General features: G+C 55.5%; 1 protein-coding gene across 1 annotated transcript in view; it reads left to right on the top strand.

Annotated features, from left to right (window-relative positions):
* The window catches only part of gmds (GDP-mannose 4,6-dehydratase), a 291,450-nt gene that overhangs the window by 101,838 nt on the left and 182,112 nt on the right, over window positions 1–7,500 (top strand). The window lies entirely within an intron of this gene.

The following is a 7,500-nucleotide window of genomic DNA, read 5'->3' as shown; positions in this document are numbered from 1 at the left end:
ACGCACACAGTGAGTGGGTTGTGGTCACGTTTTTAATATGTGCTCTGAGCCTGGAGGGTCGCAGGCGCTGGTTTAACCCGATTTACACGCCACCGCGACCCAAAATGAAGACCACATGACTGGAGCCTCAGCGCCGTGGCCCAGGTCAGCCGCTCAGGTGTTTATGATTTATCCCCTAATGAAGGCCCTGGCCACGACCCCGGCCGGGGTCAGGGGTCAGCCAGTAAACTCTAATGGGTTGCCACGGAGATGGAGGTGTGGGAACCGGTGTAGCTTACAGCCGGCTAAGGAGAAACAGCGTGGGGCAACATGGACTGAGGCGGTAGGTTGTCGTCATGGCGTCACTTGCGGTGTCGAGGGAGATGATGGAGACATATGAGACAGAGACCAGTAGCGGTGGAGACTTCTCGTAAAGGGATGTCAGGCGTACAGAGAAGCACCAGAGACGGTTGGGGAGAAGAAACATGTTGGACGAGTTGCACCACTGGTCCTGTGAAATTGTGAAATCGTGAAATTGGAGAGTTTTGTCTCCTTTTCCATGAATACGCACGATAACCTTATAAGGGCAAGTCTCACTGCCCAGTGCCTCACTGCCCACCCCAGAGCATGTCCTCAGGCCTTTACTCAGCTCTTTCTCCTCTGCCTCTCCCTCTGCCTTTGTCTCTGACTGTCTCTGTGTCTCTCCACCCCAAACACTCTCTCTCTCCCCTCTCTCTCCACCCCACACACTCTCTCTCTCTCCACCCCACACACTCTCTCCACTCTCTCTCCACCCCACACACTCTCCCTCCCTCTCTCCCTCTCTCTCCACCCCCCACACACACTCCTCTCCCTCTCTCTCCCCTCTCTCTCCACCCCCCACACACTCTCACCTCTCTCTCTGCTCCCCACACTCTCCCTCTCTCTCCCCCCACACTCTCCCTTTCTCTCCACCCACCCACACACTCTCACCCTCTCTCTCCCCTCTCCCCACACTTTCCCTCTCTCTCCACCCCCCACACATTATCTCCCTCTCTCTCCCCTCTTCACACACTCTGTCCCTCTCTCTCTCTCTCTCTCTCTCCACCCCTCCACACACACTCTCCCTCTCTCCCCTCTTCACACACTCTGTCCCTCTCTCTCTCTCTCTCTCTCTCCACCCCTCCACACACACTCTCCCTCTCTCCCCTCTTCACACACTCTGTCCCTCTCTCTCTCTCTCTCTCTCTCTCCACACACACTCTCCCTCTCTCCCCTCTTCACACACTCTGTCCCTCTCTCTCTCTCCACCCCCCACACACTCTCTCCCCTCTCTCTCTCTCTCCCTCTCCCTCTCCTCCTCCTCCTCTCCCGCTCGTTCTGCTCAGTCAGCGTTTCTGCAGCAGGGACCGTTGGCTTTTTGCTATCGCCGCTTCTATTCTCAGAGTGAGGTTCTGTTGTTGCTCATAAAGCAGGAGCGATGTGCTGTGATGTGGCCACATGTCCCTCCATGGCTGCCTTGCACAACCCAGGGTGGCTCTCATGTTGGCCCGGGCCGACCGGTGTTTAGCCAGGCCCCCCGGGGGCACTGCTGTGACCCCAGCACTGCTGTGACCCCAGCACTGCTGCTGCCACGCTGAGGGGGCGTTTGGCCGTCCTCTCCGTCACCTCCCTCGCCCACAGGAGGGCCTGAGAGGGGAGAGAGAGGCCACACACACACACACACACACAACGCTCAAAGCCCATGTTTTCATTTGAAACAGTATATCAAACTATGTGAGACATATAGATACTGTGTGTGTTCCTGTATAGTCAGAGGATATTAAAGTCAGACTCTGTGACATCTTCATATAAATACATGTCTGTTATACTTCATTTCATTTGGGGACTTTGCCGCGGTACCGCCACAGCAGTACAAGTGTGTGTGTGTGTGTGTGTGTGTGTGTGTGTGTGGGGGGGGGGTTGTATTTTAAATGTTTTCTTTGTTCTTTACAAAAGCCCCCCTGAAGTGGCCAAATGTAACATCTGTACTGTATGCTACGATATTATAATGAAACATCTGTACTCAGTGTTTCCCCTAGAAACATTGTTCAGGCCTGGAGGGATTTCCAAACGTACCCCGGCCGCAACGTTGGGGGCCCTCGCTGGCGACGCTAAACTTTTAGCTAACCTGTTCGCATCTATGTTCGCAATGGCATCCCAAGTATCATCATACTATTATGGGATGCGATGCAAACAGTTGTATTATGGGATGTGCGTTTCCCCAGGCAGCGACACATGTTGACACGTTTTGGAACAGCGCTGCAAGCTGGCACGATGCTCCTAAAATTAAAAAAAAAAAATGCTTATTGTTTTGAATGATTTGGCATCTTCTATTACTGTCATCACCAGTATTGTTGTATTGTAATAATATGCCATAAAGGTTTATTTAAATTTTGGGGAGAGCAGATTTTTATTTTTTTTATTTTTTTGCATTTCCTCTTCTGGCCTGGCGGGGGCGTCGTTGGCATGGCGGGCCCGCCGGGCCTGTAGAATGGTAGGGGAAACACTGGTACTGTAACATCTGTACTGTATGCTGCGATATAACGCAGCAGGGATTCAAACTATCCCCGGCTCATGAAAGCCTGGACATTGTTGTAAATACCTGGTGTGTCTGGAGGGAAAGGAAATGATGCCTCTGACATTTCCAGCAGCAGCACTTTCTCTGGAATAAGTAGAAGGAAAACTCTGTAGTTGTCATGAGCGCCGATAACCACCGGGGGTGAACAAAGAAAGGAAAAGAAGGCATACCTACAGGAAATCAAAGGCATTGGACAGAAGTGAAGAAGTCACCGGCCGGGGCCACACGGTTTGATTTCCCACTGACCTCCGTGAAACATCAAAGCACCAACCATGCCACTCAAATACAAAATCGAAAGATGGCCACTTAAAAGCCGGTTGGAAAAGCAGAGGAACTTGTTCTCAGCCACCACGTCTGCAACCAGCGCACGTTTGGAATCCCGTCACTCACTGTGTGTGTCAGAACACAGAGAAAGAGTCATTCATTACCTGTGTGTTGCTGCCCCTCCCTCTCTCCCTCCCTCACCTCGTACCTCTGGGTCATTAGTCACTAATGGGGGGGGGGGGGAGGAAGTCAAAATGATGTCAGTGTCAGTGGCCATGACATCAGCACTCCCACGCCAACACTCCCACCACACACAGGAGAGGCTGTGATGTCACTTTCCCCAGAGTGCCAGTGGCGACGTGTGCATGTATGAGAAACAAATAGATGTTGGCGTTCTTCTTCGGGGGATTTTCTTTTTTCTCTCTTCCAGTTAACGAGAAACGTAGTCAACTGACGTAGACTCGTTCTCATGGTCTCTCCCTCTCAGTGAGCCACCACCAGTCCAGCCAATGGCTGCCCCGGTGCTCTGTGGCGTGGTCTGGTCTGGTGTGCTAAGTACATAGGAGGCTCTGACTGGTGGCTGCTGGGAAGGGAGGAGGAGGGGAGGAGGGGGGGAACGCAGTGGGGCTTCCCGATGGTTCCCCTCTGTGACTTCCTGTCCCTCCAACAAGGAGCTCTCTCTCTCTCTCTCTCTCTCTCTCTCTCTCTCTCTCTCTCTCTCTCTCTCTCTCTCAGGATGACTTAATCCCGTCAGGAATGTTCTCCCGGCTTTTCTTCCCGCTCTCATAAACACCTGAACCGTTCCACCAATAAACAGCCGATTCCCATTGTCCTGCAGAGAGAAGGTGGGTATCAGACACCATTGTCCTGCAGAGAGAAGGTGGGTATCGGACAGAGCCGAGGAGGAGGGGAAAAAATAACCCGCTGGAAATCCAGCGTGAAGCCAAGCAAACAGAAGCCCTCGTCTGCCGGGCTGGTTCACACCGCGGCTAGCTCTTGTGCGCTGGTTAGCTTAGCTGTTAGCCATAACAAACAGCCCTCTGGTTAGCTTAGCTGTTAGCCATAACAAACAGCCCTCGCGCACTGATGCTGAACGGGGTGAGATTAGCGTTAACTGGGGGGGGGGGCGCTAAATGGAGTCCATATTGCCGTGACACATGAGACACTGCGTTACTGTACCCCCACGGTTGCTTGGAAAGAGTGATCAGTCCTGAAACCTGTCCAAATAACCATCCATATGTTTATTTGTTCATCATATTCAACAAACATACAGTAGAAGAAGAAGAACTGGACAGACAAAGCCATCTTTCTTTGTCACATGACAACCCAACGGCCACACACACACACACTCATGAAATATAGTCTCTGCGTTATCCCATCCAGGCTTGTCCTTCCTCCAGGAGCAGTGGGCAGCTTTCTTGTGTTCAGCGCCCGCAGACCAACTTCAGTTGTTAGTCGTCACTGGTCAGGTGACAATCTCCTGCATGTGTTTAGTGTGTTTATCGATGTTGTATGGAGGAGGAACCCCAGGGGAGCACAGGGAGAACATTCAAACTCCACACAGAAAGGCCCTTTTGACGAGATAGCCCACTTGGGCAGTAGGCACTGAGGATATGGGGGGAAGGGACACACACCCACAGTGTCCCAGGCGGGAATGGAACCCAGGACCTTCTAGCTGTGAGGCGACAGCTCTACCACTGAGCCACCCCGTACCCCAAGCTACGACAAATCACAGGTTGATAATGGAGACAATACCCAAGTTTAATTCATAGGTATTTAGCATTGTGTTGATCTAAGGCTCTACAGCAAACCAGTGCAGCACTATGCTGTGTACGCGCGCGCGCGCACGTACGTTCCACCATTCTTACTACTGACCATCCAGCCCTGTAGTTGGAGGTTAATCCCCTGGTTTATTTGGGGAAGTCCCGTCCATCTCTCCGCCCTGAGAGCTCTGTGGTTCACGCTTGGCAGTATAGAATAATATACTGTTATGTTAGGAGAGAAGACCGGGCTAGCGTTGGGGAAGTTAGAATAGCACTGCCAAAGTCAATGCTGCCCGTTTAAACACGCACACACACACACACGCACGCACGCACACACACACACACACACACACACACACACACACACACACACACACACACACACACACACACACACACACATACACACACACACACACACACACACACACACACAGCCATGTACAGTACATGCCTCAGTTTCAGCTTTCTGGCTTCACTGAGGTTGTGCCTGAAAGGTCAGATGGCATTATAGATTTGTAAGAGGACATGTTTTCCTCTGATTTGAGAGGCACGCCCCCTTCTCTCTCTCTCTCTCTCTCTCTCTCTCTCTCTCTCTCTCTCTCTCTCTCTCTCTCTCTCTCTCTCTCTCAGAGGGCTGAGTGAGAGCAGCCTAAACATCAGGTGAACTGTGGCCAGGTGAAGAGCGGCGTCTGACACCTGGCCTGAAAGAGCCGACGATAGATCCCTCCTCTCCCCTCAGGCCCCACCTCCTCCCTCCACCTTGGGTCACGCGGACCCGCGAAGGCGCCTCCCCCCCTGCCTCGCCCCCACAGAGGTGGGGCTCCCCCCCCCCCCCCCGCCTCGCCCCCACAGAGGTGGGGCTTCTCCTCCCACAGAGGTGGGGCTCCTCCCCCCCCACAGAGGTGGGGCTCCTCCCCCCCCTGCCTCGCCCCCACAGAGGTGGGGCTCCTCCCCCCCCCCTGCCTCACCCCCACAGAGGTGGGGCTCCTCCCCCCCCACAGAGGTGGGGCTCCTCCCCCCCGCCTCGCCCCCACAGAGGTGGGGCTCCTCCCCCCACTGAGGCGGGGCTCCACAGCTGAGGTGTCGTTGAGTTTCACCTTCACTCATCGCTGTCGCCACCTCCACATCTGTGTTTGTTTCCCCCCCCGGGTTGCCATGGCAACTTAAGAATCCGGTTGACTGAGCGAGTGCTTTTAGCGGCGCTAATTACACCCGAGAGGTGAAGGCACCCCCGTCGTCTCACCTCAACCTCCACCAGGCTCTGTCACAACCTCCACCATGCCCTGTCACAACCTCCACCAGGCCCTGTCACAACCTCCACCAGGCCCTGTCACAACCTCCACCAGGCCCTGCCACAACCTCCACCAGGCCCTGCCACAACCTCCACCAGGCCCTGTCACAACCTCCACCAGGCCCTGTCACAACCTCCACCAGGCCCTGTCACAACCTCCACCAGGCCCTGTCACAACCTCCACCATGCCCTGTCACAACCTCCACCAGGCCCTGTCACAACCTCCACCAGGCCCTGTCACAACCTCCACCAGGCCCTGTCACAACCTCCACCAGGCCCTGTCACAACCTCCACCAGGCCCTGTCACAACCTCCACCAGGCCCTGTCACAACCTCCACCAGGCCCTGTCACAACCTCCACCAGGCCCTGTCACAACCTCCAACAGGCTCTGTCACAACCTCAGGCCCTGTCACAACCTCCACCAGGCCCTGTCACAACCTCCACCAGGCCCTGTCACAACCTCCACCAGGCCCTGTCACAACCTCCACCAGGCCCTGTCACAACCTCCACCAGGCCCTGTCACAACCTCCACCAGGCTCTGTCACAACCTCCACCAGGCTCTGTCACAACCTCAGGCCCTGTCACAACCTCCACCAGGCCCTGTCACAACCTCCACCAGGCCCTGTCACAACCTCCACCAGGCTCTGTCACAACCTCAGGCCCTGTCACAACCTCCACCAGGCCCTGTCACAACCTCCACCAGGCCCTGTCACAACCTCCACCAGGCTCTGTCACAACCTCCACCAGGCTCTGTCACAACCTCAGGCCCTGTCACAACCTCCACCAGGCCCTGTCACAACCTCCACCAGGCCCTGTCACAACCTCCACCAGGCTCTGTCACAACCTCAGGCCCTGTCACAACCTCCACCAGGCCCTGTCACAACCTCCACCAGGCTCTGTCACAACCTCAGGCCCTGTCACAACCTCCGCCAGGCTCTGTCACAACCTCAGGCCGTGTCACAACCTCTACCAGGCTCTGTCACAACCTCAGGCCCTGTCACAACCTCTACCAGGCTCTGTCACAACCTCAGGCCCTGTCACAACCTCCACCAGGCCCTGTCACAACCTCCACCAGGCCCTGTCACAACCTCCACCAGGCTCTGTCACAACCTCTGCCAGGCCCTGTCACAACCTCAGGCCCTGTCACAACCTCTGCCAGGCCCTGTCACAACCTCAGGCCCTGTCACAACCTCAGGCCCTGTCACAACCTCCACCAGGCCCTGTCACAACCTCCACCAGGCCCTGTCACAACCTCCACCAGGCCCTGTCACAACCTCCACCATGCCCTGTCACAACCTCCACCAGGCCCTGTCACAACCTCCACCAGGCCCTGTCACAACCTCCACCAGGCCCTGTCACAACCTCCACCAGGCCCTGTCACAACCTCCACCAGGCCCTGTCACAACCTCCACCAGGATCTGTCACAACCTCAGGCCCTGTCACAACCTCTGCCAGGCCCTGTCACAACCTCAGGCCCTGTCACAACCTCCACCAGGCCCTGTCACAACCTCCACCAGGCTCTGTCACAACCTCAGGCCCTGTCACAACCTCTGCCAGGCCCTGTCACAACCTCAGGCCCTGTCACAACCTCCGCCAGGCTC

This window comes from Poromitra crassiceps, assembly GCF_964638095.1.
Source record: "Poromitra crassiceps genome assembly, chromosome: 12".
Taxonomy (NCBI): domain Eukaryota; kingdom Metazoa; phylum Chordata; class Actinopteri; order Beryciformes; family Melamphaidae; genus Poromitra; species Poromitra crassiceps.
This window is presented reverse-complemented; position numbering and strand designations above follow the sequence as displayed.